The sequence below is a fragment of the Tupaia chinensis genome, unplaced genomic scaffold (assembly GCF_000334495.1).
Source record: "Tupaia chinensis unplaced genomic scaffold, TupChi_1.0 Scaffold000671_2, whole genome shotgun sequence".
NCBI classification, from domain to species: domain Eukaryota; kingdom Metazoa; phylum Chordata; class Mammalia; order Scandentia; family Tupaiidae; genus Tupaia; species Tupaia belangeri.
In genome coordinates this window covers 504,171-517,720 of record NW_006160194.1, presented here as the reverse complement: position 1 = coordinate 517,720, position 13,550 = coordinate 504,171, and the positions used below count along the sequence as shown (strand labels likewise).

Sequence of the window (13,550 nt, the reverse complement as noted above, 5' to 3'; positions counted from 1 at the left end):
AAGAAAGGAAAGAAATGCTTTAAGTACTGTGGGTCTGCAGTTAAGGTTCTAAGCCAACCAAGACTCCTGGTGGGCCAAGGGGCCAAAGCAAGGCTGGGGGAAGAAAGTAACCCATGCTGTGAGGCTGGAATGAGGCACGCGGCCAGGAGCAGAAAAGACGGGGAGGGTGCCAGGAGGCCCGGGACCCTGACCTGCAGCCCTAACACTGCACAATCTATGTCCTTGAGAGTCTAGGACATGGACATGCCAAGCCTGAGCCCGTGCTAGCCACTCTCTGAAACGCACTGGCTGAGCACAGGAACACAGCGCCCGTGCAATGGTGGGCCTCATTCACTCAACGAGTCGCCTGCTCAGGGAGATGTCAGACCACTGAACGCAGCCTGCCAGGGACTATTAAAGGCAGGTGACCGCCCCAGTCTCAGGGGCTGAAGGCCCTCGCAAAGATTCCGAACTAATTCATTTGCCTGTGAAACGCTGTTTTACAGCATATGTAGAGCTTATCTAAGTATGAAACGTCATTTTTAATTGAATATTATCTTTTTTTAACAAGTCAAGATACTGTCCTCCTTGAATTAATGTAATTTTTCTTCTTCTAAACCAAATAATAATTTTAATGAGATTATGCTACTGAATTCATTTTTAGTGTTATCACAGGCTTTTAATACCAGGACCCGTTCCAGTTACTATAAATTAGTGTATATCCCCTATTTGGATTTGGACAGAAGTTAACAAAGACCATGTTGGTTTTTCCCTCTGAGCTTTTATCTCAAAACTGAACTACCCTGGGGAATGCAACGTCTTGCCATCTACCAAGGTATCTGCTGTGAAGATAGCCTCTTAGGACATCTGGGTTACTGGACTCGTGTCCAGCAAACCCAGGGCCCTCCAAGGTCCAAAAGCAAAAATCCTTCTCCATCTGAAAGGTGACTTTTAAGACTCTTGATGTAGTTGTCTTGAGAGAGGTCATTTAATTCTCTCTCACATGTTTAACAACACATTTGTCCTAAGCTCTTTAAGCAGGGCCAGAGAGAAACTTTTAGAGATTGTATTCTTTTCTTTATTCATTTCTTCCATAAAGGAGAGAGAAACGGGGGGGGGGGGCACATTGCAACCCCCTCCTGGCCTCAGGCAGCCAAGACCAAGGTCATAACGTGTCTAGATGTACAGGTCTCGGGATGAGAATTTGGGCCCTTCCCTGTGGGTTCGGCATCAGGGTATGGTGCTTTACTTATATGCCACCATGGCTGGCCTGCATTCTTGATTTTGTTCTTAAATTTCTAGATTTTCAAGCATTTTACCATGTGACCACTGAGCAACAGGACACAGCTGCTATTAGACCTGCCGTTGGCCTCACTCCTTCTTTATCATCTCTGCCACCCACCCCCAAGGCTGCAGGGTCCCAGCACTTTCTAGAGGCTCCAGAGTTATTCATACATTTACTGGGTCCCTGTTATATGCTGAGCTGGAGACACAGCAAAGGAGCTCTTGGTGTAGGAGCGAGGCTACGTGCCGTGAAAATGCCACCAGCCCAAGAACGAGGGTGGCTCCACCTGCTGAGGTTCCTGCCTCCTGCTGGACAGTGAGTAAGGCTGAGCAAGAGGCAGGCAGCACAAGTGGCATCCAGGTCAGGAACAAAGGCCAGGTAGGGGTACTCTCAGCAGGCAAACCACAGCTCACCATTTTACAACCAAAGTTTTCTGGACCACAGCCACACCCATTCATGTACATGCTGTCTGCAATATGCCCTGTCTGTGTCCCAGCCACAACTCCCTACCTAGCCTTTCACAGGAAGGAGTATGCTGAGCCCTGTCTAGGCCCATAGCAGCCCCTTGTGCTTCAGGCCATCCTTTGCTTCTACCCACGATGTCAACTTTGGCCTGTACGTGTGTGGAAATCCAAGGACATGCTCCACGGGAGGGAGGCGGGACTGGGTACATGCATCTATGGCAGAGGGAGAGGGTGTAGGTGTACCATGCACCACAACTCACCAGTGCTCACAGGACAGCCGGGACTCTGACCACTCCCATCCGACAGGAGACCTAGCAGGATGTCCTTCCTACTTGTAGCACAGTCTCTGCCCATCAAACCCTCATCTCTCAGCAAGACTCAACATGAACTCCTATCCACATACACATGCTTTAGAAGTGTTGCGGCCAGACCCAACTTCAGCCTGTCAGGGTCCTGGTTTCACTCTTGGCAAACCTAGGGTACCTGCTCTCAAGGCCCGAGATGCTGTGCCACGCTCTACATGACGCACAGTCATCCTCATCTTTCATCTTTATTTGTCTGTGGAGTAAATTAGATTAAGAATCTGGTTATTTCAGAGTGATGAAAGTGCTCTGGAATGAAACAGCAGTGATCACACTAAGAATAGACTAAAACACTGAACTGGACACTCTTAACGGTAGATTATGCAAATTATTTCAAAGCCTTAACCAAAATCTTTTAAAGTCCGATATTTTAGAAAGTACTGATTTCTCATGCTTTCTCTGTCAGGCATGTAACGGAATACCACATCGAACACTGCCCAATGAAGCCCTCAGGGCTGTGCTGAGCAGGCTGCACACACGCTGCCCTGAAATGCAATGGTACGCTTGGTAGTTGGCACGCTCACAGGCTCTGTGGGTTGGGGTCTGGACGGGGTGCAGCTGGGATGGCACATCTCTGTCCCTTGGTGTCTGGGACCTTGGCTAGAAGGCGAAAAATCAGTAAGTCAGTGCAGGGCCATTTGCCACCCTGACTGGGGCCTGGAGACAGTTCTCAGTGGCCTTGCACGTGGTCTCTCCGCATGGGCAAAAGGTCTCTCCTCACAGAAAGGCAGCTGGCTTTCCCAGAGCAAAGCCAAAAAAAACAGCCACGCAAACCTGTACCCTTGGTAGACCTCGCTTCAAAGTCCCACAGCATCGCTCTACCATACTACTGGGCAAGGCTGGTCACAGACCTAGCCTAGGTGCACAGGAAAGAAACAAGACTATTTTTCTATCAGAGTCCCACATAAGAATATGCATGATGGCAGATTTCAGAGATCATTCGGGAAAATACAATTTGTCACCAAAGTGAGGTCAATAAGAAAAACTCAAGTCTTCTATGAAGACCGAAAAATTATAAACTAGAGTTAAACAAAATCTGGCTGGAAAATCAAATGTGTACTTCTGTCCTTGTAAGCTGAACCTTGTAATACTCGTAATAAGTACGTGTTACGTTAAACCTAGTATCGCTGCATTGTCTTGCCTTAGTAAGTAAAGTATCATGACCTTGATTTAATGGTGGTGATTCACATTCACCTCCTGGGATCTGCCTGGTACTGCAGCTTCCCTGCAAAATGCAGACTACCACAGATAGGCCTGAACTGGTCTCAACCCACCAGGCTGCATGCTCAGGTGTGCACTGACCTCTCATTACAGCACTGGGTGCTTCAACTCTGTTGTGGACATCTCCAGCAACTAGTCGAAACCAATTCAATAAATAACTAAAGAAAAAAGGAAGAAAAGTAGGATCCTCCCTCTCACCCGCCCCCCCCAATTTGCTATAGGTCATGTGCGCTTGCCAAAGACAGAGAGAAAAAGAGAGAGAGTAAAGTGACAAATCACCCCTCAGGGCTCAAGGCGTCACCACAATCCCTTCTCCCCTTTCCCCTGGGTTTTGGGCATGAACACACACAAGTACCCTGCATGTTGTTCAAGCCGCCAGTCCAAGACATCTGGACCGCACAGTCAGCCATGTGGGATGCAGCCACCTTAACCACCACGCCACCTGGCAGGGCCAAGGGAAGGTTATAATTTTTTTTAAGAATTATTTTAACTAACTTTCTAACTTTCCTTCCTTCATTTATTTATTATTTATTATATTTGACCAGAGAGGGACAGAGCGAGAGTGAGAGAGCAAGCGAGAGAGAAAAAGTGAGAAAGAAAGCCACTAGGTCCAGGATTCAAACTGCGGCCGGCCATGTGGGAGTCCAGTGCCCTTAATCCCAATGCCACCTGCTGGCCCAAGGTAAGAATTTTTAAATTCTAAGTTAGAAAGCTCTATATTAGATTTCTGAGGAAAAGGAAAACAACAAAAATATCAATGAGACAAACCTCTTCTGTCAGGAAAGTAATCCTTAGGAGAAGAGAGCCAGAAGCCGGTTTCTGACTCTGATCTGGCTCTGACCTGCTCTGGAACCTTAACCCAGTGGCGTAACTTCTTTGGGCCTCAGTTTTCTCATCTGTAAAATAAAGGGACTGAGTTAGACAAGGATCCCTAAGTAAGGCCAACAGGTGACCCTCAGCTCTGTAACTGCTGGTGTGTGCCTGAAAGGTGGGACTACCTTCAAGCTGCAAGTTTAAATGATATGATCTGAATGTTTACTAATGAAGAAAACTAATTCCATGTGAAAATGTCCTCCCAGACCCTGGCCAGGTCCTCTCTTAAGAGCTACTGCCTAGGCAGTCATCACCGTCCTGGGGCTAAAAGAACTCTCACCCTCAGACCTCAGGCTCCCTAAAATTACAATTTCAGTCCTCTGTAATCAAGATATCAATATAGTTTAAATGCACAAGAGGAACTAGCTTTCAAAGAATCTATGCCACATATATTTCTAACGAAAAGCAACCAATCCTTCAGTACTGACAACAATAGGCCCTAGTACGTTATTTTGAACATGGGTCTTTATAATTCAGGCCTCTCTCCCCTAAACCAACCATCATGACAGGAGGGCTGCCTCCTAGGAAGTTAGGCTCTCTTGGAGCCTGGAGCGTGCTACTGGAGAGAGCTCTGCCAGGACTGCACCAGCACATGAGCACAGCAAACACTGCCAGCCCCATCCTCCGCAGTTGGACACTGAGGGGCAGGCCTTGCACACACACAAGCTAGTTCCCCAGCCTGAAGTGGAAAACTATCTCAACCACAGTCCACTGCCAGGAATCAAGAGAACAAGGCAGACGTCACCAGAGAGAGATCTGAGCTGAATGGACAACCCTCGTAAATGAAGAGAAGGGTGTGCTTCATATGGAAAGCTGAATTTATTTACCCGAATCATGAATGCAAGCTCTCAGCTGGAAAATCTCACTTAAAATACCAGAGGATTCAGAACTCATTCACAAGCTTTTCAGAATGCATATGGTTGCCATGGTAACACCAACATTATATTTCTTGGCATTAGACATATAAATTACCACCCATAATGCATTTAATAGCTTGAGGCTACCAATTCATAGCAAAACAAAACTGAGTTCTGATCCCTGGCCTCCGTCTCAGCTAAACAAAGGGGACCAGCTGCAGGTAGTGGTACCCAGCTCGTGCCAGGAGTGAGCATGGAGCCACACACAACCAGAAATGCTCATCTGAAGGCAAAATAAAGGCTAAGGAAATGAGACTCCACCATCTACCTTCATACAGTTCAGGTTTAGTAAAACAAAATGTTTCATCAAGATGAATGAAAATGTTACTGCTTAAGTTAAGGGAACAATGTTACATCTATAGCTACTATGCTTAGCGAGTCAAAGAATGTTTTCAATAATTCAATTAGAAGGCATTTGTCAACACCAAATACCGACTCTTCAAATGTCAAGATTGTCATTAGGAAGCAAGCTATTCAATCACAATTCTTCAGCCCAACCGGAGATACTCACAGACATTTACTCTATGTATACAGATATGCATGATTCTAAAGTGCCTTACCTTCTTTTAATCCACCATCCAAACACAAAGATGAAAATAAGATTATCATGCACAAACTGCAAAGACACCTTCAACCTCACACTCCCAGGACGCCCACCGCACTGGTCACTGCACAGAGCTGCTGCAGGACATGCCTGTGCTGGTCACAGCGTCTCCAACAGCTCCTGTTTCATCACTACGCTGCCAGGTCCAGGGGAGGATTACCTTCATCATCTCCTCCCTCGGATTGCAGGCAGCAGGCAGCAGTAGTGCAGGGAAGCAAAAGACTTCGCCACGGGTTGTTTCCATATTAACAGAGACTTTGGTACCGCTGCATTGCAGTCTTTCTAAACGCTACCAACCTCAGAGGCAAAAGCACTGGAAAGACTCCTCAGCACAGCAAGCTGCCTTCTGGATCACAAAGATTTTTTTAAGGCTCCTATAAAAACATCACAAACACCTGAGGTATTTCTAGATTTCCAACCTGTTCCCTCAAGGCTGTGGTTTGTGGTTTTTACTGGGGGATGGCTGTGACAACATCTGTGCTGAGTAGGAACACTGAATTGAACGGCATGTGCACTCGGACACACCAGCATTAGTGTTCACGCCCTCCCAGTGAAAACCTGCACCTCTGCTGAGCACCAGCTGCGGCCCCTCCATGGAGCACTTGGGGCAAACCATGGCTCTGGTTCCAAAAAGTGCAGGCACGTCTAGCTCCTCTGCGGTCACCTTGAACACCAGCTTCTTTCTTAGCACGGGAAAAGCCTTATGTGCTCAAAATACTTGCAATATTAAACCAATGACCATATAAATTTGGAAAAAGAGACTTCTTAAGAAATAGCATGCTCACGAAATGCCCTTTAATTTCCACTCATTCAGCGACTACTTCAGTGAGCCTGCAGCCTGGGCTCCAAGTAGGACATAGTAAGGAAAGCCTCAGCATCATGGTGGCTGCAGGCTCTCTGGTGGGAAGGCAACACATGGCGTGCAGAGTGTGAGGACGTGACAGAGGCCAGCGCAGCACAGGAGGCACGTCAGAGTTAGCAGGCGACCCAGGATGAGGCTCTACGAGGAAGGGACATTTAACAGGAGTCAGCTGTGCACTTGGCTGGGGAAGCACATGCTTCAGATGGCTGTACACATTCCTTGGTATGTGCGAGTGGGTCCTCAGCACATGGGTTCTGCTGAACTATCTGGCCCTCCCTCAGACACCCTGAGCAGACACCATCCCTACCACCACCCACAGATGCTTAGCCTTCCATACCGTCAGCACACACCTGCCTAAGGCATGGGCTGATGGAGCGGAGATGGTGAATTTGAACCCAGCAGGGCAGCTCTGTCCTGTGCTACCCCAGTGTTCTGCCCCTCAGTCAGGGCTGGCCTTCAGTGGTGTTGGCAGATACCCAGGGAATGATGTCTGAGTAGCCTCTGCTCAGAGGATAGTCTATGCTAGGTCTGGCAGCTGGCCCAACACTGAACAGGTGCTCGGTAAGGACTAGGTGAGCAAATACACAAGCTAAGCAACCCACTGGCCACTCTTCTATTCCAGTACTACTAAACGACCTCTAGAATCCCGCCGGCACCGTGCAGAATCTCTCTGATGAGAACGGCCCTCCTTGGCCTCCCCTGTCTACCTCCCTCTACTTCACACCTCAGGCTCTAGAATCTTCTCCAGGAGCCTTCACTGACTCCCTTCTTACCCCTAGCAGCAAAGCCCCATCCTCTGGGCTCCTGTCACCCCCGGCAATTACCACACTACACACAAATGACATTCTGCATCTGCTGCTTGTGCTGATGCCCTGCATGGTCAGCCCATGTTGGGTCTGGAGTACCCAATGCATCGCTGCTGCAGCTGCGTCGTAGAGAACCTGCCACTGGCCAGCTGCCAGCACTGCACATGCAGCACTCCCTGTTCCCCCATAAGGCAGCCACTTCTATGACCTCCCTCTGACAGACAAGGAGACTGAGGCCAGGGAAGCTGAGGTACAGTCCAAGTAGACAGCAGGATCCAAATGCAGGCACCAGCCCTGACGGACCGCCTGTGCCCGTGCTTTACAGGCACCCAACAAGGGTGCATTTACAGCTGGAAGTGAACAGATCTGCTGAGTGGCTGAATTAGATTTACGGAAACCCCCCCCCATTTTTTTAAAGATTTGTCCCGTAGGGCGCATGTGCATGCAGGAGAGAGAATTCACGCTATGGAGAGATGGCCACATCACAATCCCTTCTTTACTCTCTTGGGATTCTGGGCATGCAGACATGTGCCTGGCATGTTTTCAAGTTGCTGGGTCCCAGATTTGAACTGCACAGTTGGCCATGTGGGATACAGCGTCCTTAACTACCAAGCCACATGCTGGCTCTATGGAAAAGTTGTAAGGAAATACTGCCGCCTCCCTATCCCACTGTCCACCTGCACCCCACCATTCTTTCAATCATCCATTCGATCTTGACAGTCTTGCTGTGTCACAGCCCTCTTGTTCCAGCCTCCCTCGTAGGTAGGTCTATAGGTGTGCTTTTTAGGGTGGGCTGGGAAGTGACCTCAGCATTTTTTTTTTTTAAAGAGGTTTTTGCTATAGGGCACGTGTGCTCGCCAGACAGAGAGAAACAGAGACAGAAAGCGAGAAATCATGCCCCAGGGTGGATGGCCACGCCGCAATCCCTTCTCCTCCATTCTCCTCTCGGGATCTTGGGCACGCACGCACGCACACGCGCCCAGCATGAGTTTAAGCCACCAGGTCTGGGACTCGAACCGCAGTCGACTGCATGGGAGTCCAGCGACATAGCCATTACACTAACTGCTGGTCCCAACCTCAGCCTCTTGAGGAGCATGTCAGAGTATGCTATTGGGGATTTTCTTACAAGGTAAGACATGAATAAATGAATACATCAGACCAAGCCAGCTGCATCTTACGTGGAAATTCCTGACTGACCTGAACTCTCACAGCAGGGGTGGATGAGCAGGGAAGGCACTGAGGCAGGTGGCAAGAGGAGGGTTCCTTCTTGCCATCACTGTGCTTTACAGAGCTTCACTGCAACAAGTTCAAAGCTGCAAAGGAACTTTCATCAAATATCTCTCGGCATGTTCAGGTGCCACTCTGGCACTCTCCACAGGAGCCCCAGCAGAACTCTGCCTTTCAAGAAAGGGTCGAGGTTGGGACCAGCAGTTAGCGTAATGGCTATGGCGCTGGACTCCCACGTAGTCGACCGTGGCTCGAGTCCCGGACCCGGGGGCTTAAACTCACGCCGGGCGCGTGTGCATGTGTGCCCAAGATCCCGAGCGGAGAATGGAGGAGAAGGGATTGCGGCGTGGCCATCCCCCCCTGGGGGGTGATTTCTCACTTTCTATCTCTCTGTCTCTCTGACTGGCAGGCAAGTGCACACACCCTATAGCAAAAACCTCTCCCAAAAAAGAAAGAAAAAAAAGAAAGAAAGGGTCGAGGCTGGCTCCCAAGGTGGTCTCACATCCCTAGCCCCAGACAGTGTGGCGCCATGAGGTGACACTTTCCCTTGGATCTGGGCTCTGGCCCTAGTGGGCTTGCCCAGGGGACCTTAGAGTTACAAGCAGGGTCATATATATAGCAAGGCCTTTGAGCATCCTGTAATAGCAAATGCCTAGAGGGCTGGGACTGGCAGTTGGCCTGGGGCTGAGAACCCCAGAGGGAGGAGGGGTTGCCTCCAGGGCCTGGCTGGGAGTCGGACAGGAGCATGCCTCAGGACCACTAGAACTGTGCTCCAGTTTGGCCACCTGAAACCCAAAGCGGTAAAGTTTGGTGCGTGGGCACCAGGTCCCTGGCATTTGCAGAGGTGTATCCTGCTACTGCTCTTCAAATGAGGCTGCAGCAAGACCCCAGAAATGACTTCCCAAGTGCACCAGCAGGAACTCGAGCAGGGCTGCTCAGCCCCACGGCTTAGAAGGTCTGGATCTACCCTGAGCCCCCCGGGCCTCACTCGGGGCAGGATCTGGTCTCCTCATAGCCCACCTCTGCTGGCAGAGCATAAAGGACACTGCCTCCTCCAAAGTAACCATTCATTCTCTCGGAGTCCCAGGTTCCCTGTCTAGGGAAGGACGAAGATCCATAACCTTATAGGGTTGATTTTCTTTCTTCCTTTCTATGAGATTTTTGCTACAGGGCACATGCGCTTGCCAGAGAGACAGAGAGATAGAAAACAAGAAATCATCCTCAGTGGGGAGGGCCACACCACAGTCCCTTCTCCTTTATTCTCCTCTCAGGATTCTGGGCATGCACACACACACACCCAGTGTGAATTTCAAGCCAACAGATCCAGAACTCAAACCACAGTCGACAACATGAGCGTTCAGGGCCTTAACCACTACATCTTCTTACAGCCCCTAGAGTTGATTTTTTTTTTTTTTTTTTGGAGAGATTTTCACTGTAGGGCGCGTGCGCTCGCCAGACAGACAGAGAGAGACATAGAGACAGAAAGCGAGAAATCACCCCCCAGAGGGGATGGTCATGCCGCAATCCCTTCTCCTCCATTCTCCTCTCGGGATCTTGGGCATGCTCGCACACGCGCCCGGCGTGAGTTTTAAGCCACCGGGTCCGGGACGTGAACCGCGGTTGACTATGTGGGAGTCCAGCAACATAGCCATTACGCTAACTGCTGGTTCCCCCAGCCCCTAGAGTTGATTTTCAACAGACAGAATGCATGTGAAAGGCTCCAGAAAGTATAAAGTATTTAAAAACTTAAGGTGTGGTTGTTACAAATCTCAGCCCCAAAGAACTGGTTAATTCTTCCATGTGTAATTCTGCGAGTTTGTATAAGAGACCTGAAGGACTCTCACCATGAATTGAAATGACCATAGCAAAACCTGCCCCTTGATTAAAAAGTAGAAATAGGGGGCAGGCAGGTGGTGTGGTGGTTAGAGGCTCTGGACTCCCATATGGCGGACTGCAGTTCAAGTCACAGCCCTGACAGCTTGCTTTGTCACTTTCCTTATCTCTCTCTCATTCTGTCCCTCTCTGGTCAAATTAAAATATAAATATGTAAAGTTAAATAAAATAATTCTTTAAAAGAAAAGTAGTAGTAGGGGCTGGTAGGTAGCATGATGGTTAAGGCGCTGGACTCCCATGTGGCTGACCACAGTCTGAGCCCTGGACCTGGTGGCTTGCTTTCTCACTTTCTCTCTCTCACGTGTGCTCTCTTGCTCTCTCGCTCTGTCCCTCTCTGGTCAAATAAAATTCATTCATTCATTCATTCATTCATTTTTTTAAAAGTAGTAATAGAATTAATTTTTTTTTTAATTGCCGAAGGGTGAATCAACTTGACAGAGGGAAAGCACCCACAATGGGGTGTGGCCACACTATGGTCCTTTGTCCTCCATTAATCCATCTAGACGGAATCTGGGTACACTGAGGGTATATTTCAAGCTGCCAGCCAGGATGCAAACCTCAGCCAGCCATGTGGGATTCAGCTCTCTCTGCACAGCTATGGGCCAACCCGGAAACTACTCTAATTCAGGCAGATTAGCATTAACGTACATCTACATGATTTTTTTTTTTTTGCTATAGGGCACGTGCGCCCGCCAGAAAGACAGAGGACAGGAAGTGAGAAATCACCCCCCAGGGGTGATGGCCACGCCACAATCCCTTCTCCTCCATTCTCCTCTTGGGATCCTGGGCATGCAAGCACATGGGCCCAGTGCAAGTTTAAGCCACCAGGTCCGGGACTTGAACTGTGGTCAACTACATGGAAGTCCAGCAACATAGCCATTACGCCAACCGCTAGTCCCCATCTACATGAATTTTATGCAAATTTTAGAAATATCCCTATAGATTTAATTTGTATGCTTAACAAAATACTAAAGAGCACTGCTATTATCTTAACATATTTATCTTTTTAAAACCAGGCAACCTAGTTATCACAATCAACAAGAAAAAAGCCAAAAGAGTGTACTGCCGAAAGGGGGGACACAGAGTACTCACAGTCACTCTAGGTGATGCCGGGGCCTGGGGACAAAGGGTATCCCCAAGAGATTAGGGAGGCACAAGAAAAAATATAAAACACAGAAAAATTTAGTTGGATACAAACTTTATTATTTGCCAAACATCTAACCAGACATTTATTTGATAAAACCATCTCATGATCAGCAGATATGATTTAGTCTGGGAGAAGAAGGATATTGTAATTCTAGCTGTTTCTCAGACAACAGAGGGTCCCAGGAGCTGAGCGCTTGAAACGAGAAGTTACGGGTCACCAGCAAAGGCCAGGTAAGCCCCAGTGACTTGCAACAGAGCTTCTTCACAAACATAAACGGGGATGGTAGGTAACAGAAGAATCAAAAGCTGATGCGAACTTCTAAGTTTCTACCCAGAGAAATGAAGACATACACAGAAATGTGCACAGGAACGTTCAGACTAATGAGTACATAAGATGAACACACTTATACAATGGAACAACACGTAACGTTCAAAGGAACAACCTAACTGTTAGGTGCTAGAACTCAGGGCTGCCCTATAGCTCAGCAATAAAGTTCTGTACATAGAAAAGACATATCCACATGGTGGACCATGGTTTGAAATTTGAGCCCCAGTGGCTTGAAAAACGCACTGGGCACATGTGCGTGAGTGCCCCAAATCCTGATGGAATGAGGGAAAAGGAATGTGGCATGACCACACCCCACTGGGAGGTTTTCTCTCTCTCTCTCTCTCTGATGAGTACATGCCTGACAACTAAAAAACAAAAACAAAAATTTAAACAAACAAACAAACAAACATGGCCAGCAGGTGGTGTGGTGGTTAAGGCCCTGGATCTCACATGGACAACTGTGTTTCAAGTCCCAGGCCTGGCAGCTTAAAAATCATGCCAGGTATGTGCCCAAAAATCTCAGGAGGAAAAGGGAGGAGAAGGGATTGTGGCATGGCCATTCCTGAGGGGACTGATTTCTCACTTTCTGTCTGTGTCTCTCTCTCTGACGAGTGCACACACCCTGTGGGGAGGGAAAAGACTCCCTCATGAATTTTATAATTATCCTTTTCTGAAGATCATCTTATAAAGTAGAAAATACCTGGTGTTACTCTCTTTGCTACAGACATGTGTATGGAATTGGAAATGTTTGATTTCTTTAACTGTGTTTTGATGGATTACGTTGTTTCAAGTGTTTGCATCTGTACTGCATGAATAATACGCATTATTGGGACCAGCAGTTAGCATAATGGCTGTGTCGCTGGACTCCCATGTAGTCGATCACGGTTCAAGTCCTGGACCAGGTGGCTAAAACTCACGCTGGGCGCATGTGCGTGCGTGCCCAAGATCCTGAGAGGAGAATGGAGGAGAAGGGATTGCAGCGTGGCCATCCCCCCTGGGGGGTGATTTCTTGCTTTCTATCTCTCTGTCAGTCTCTGTCTTTATGGTGAGTGCACACGCCCAATAAGAAAAAAAACTCTCAAAAAAATAAAAATAAAAAAAAATATGCATTATAATTTGGCCTTTAGAAGACTGAGGGTTTTTTAAAAGGTCATAATAGAAAAGCTTCGTGTATCTTACTTGCGTAAGTATTTTTCTTTTACTGGAATTAAAGACAACAGAAACCACTGGGACCTGGACAGTGGTGCAGTAGTGAAACTGCTCTGCAAGGCCGACCTGCGTGGGAAGGTTCAGGGTTTGTGTCCAGAGACCTCCCTGAGTACACTGGGCACATGTCTGTCCATGATCCTTGCTAACTAGGGCTGGGGTAGATCGTGGCCAAAAAACCTTATTGGGAGAGCCAGCAGGTAGTGTAGTGAAAATGCTGCACTCCCGCATGGCCAACTACAGATTGAGTCCTGGATCCGGCAGCTTACGACTTATGCTGGGTGCATGTGCATGCATGCCCAAAATCCCAAGTGGAAAATGGAGGCAAAGGGACTGTGGCATGGCCATCCCTCCTGGGGGTGGAGGGGTGGGGGGGC

At 48.3% G+C, this 13,550-nt stretch overlaps 1 protein-coding gene across 9 annotated transcripts in view; it reads right to left on the bottom strand.

Annotated features, from left to right (window-relative positions):
- The window catches only part of TRAF3 (TNF receptor associated factor 3), a 128,287-nt gene that overhangs the window by 62,852 nt on the left and 51,885 nt on the right, over nt 1-13,550 (bottom strand). For all 9 annotated transcript variants that reach the window (XM_027776389.1, XM_006160026.3, XM_006160023.3 and 6 more), the window contains exon 2: nt 4,080-4,207. The gene's annotated coding sequence lies outside the window, so the exon portion shown is untranslated. The remainder of the gene's footprint in view (nt 1-4,079; nt 4,208-13,550) is intronic.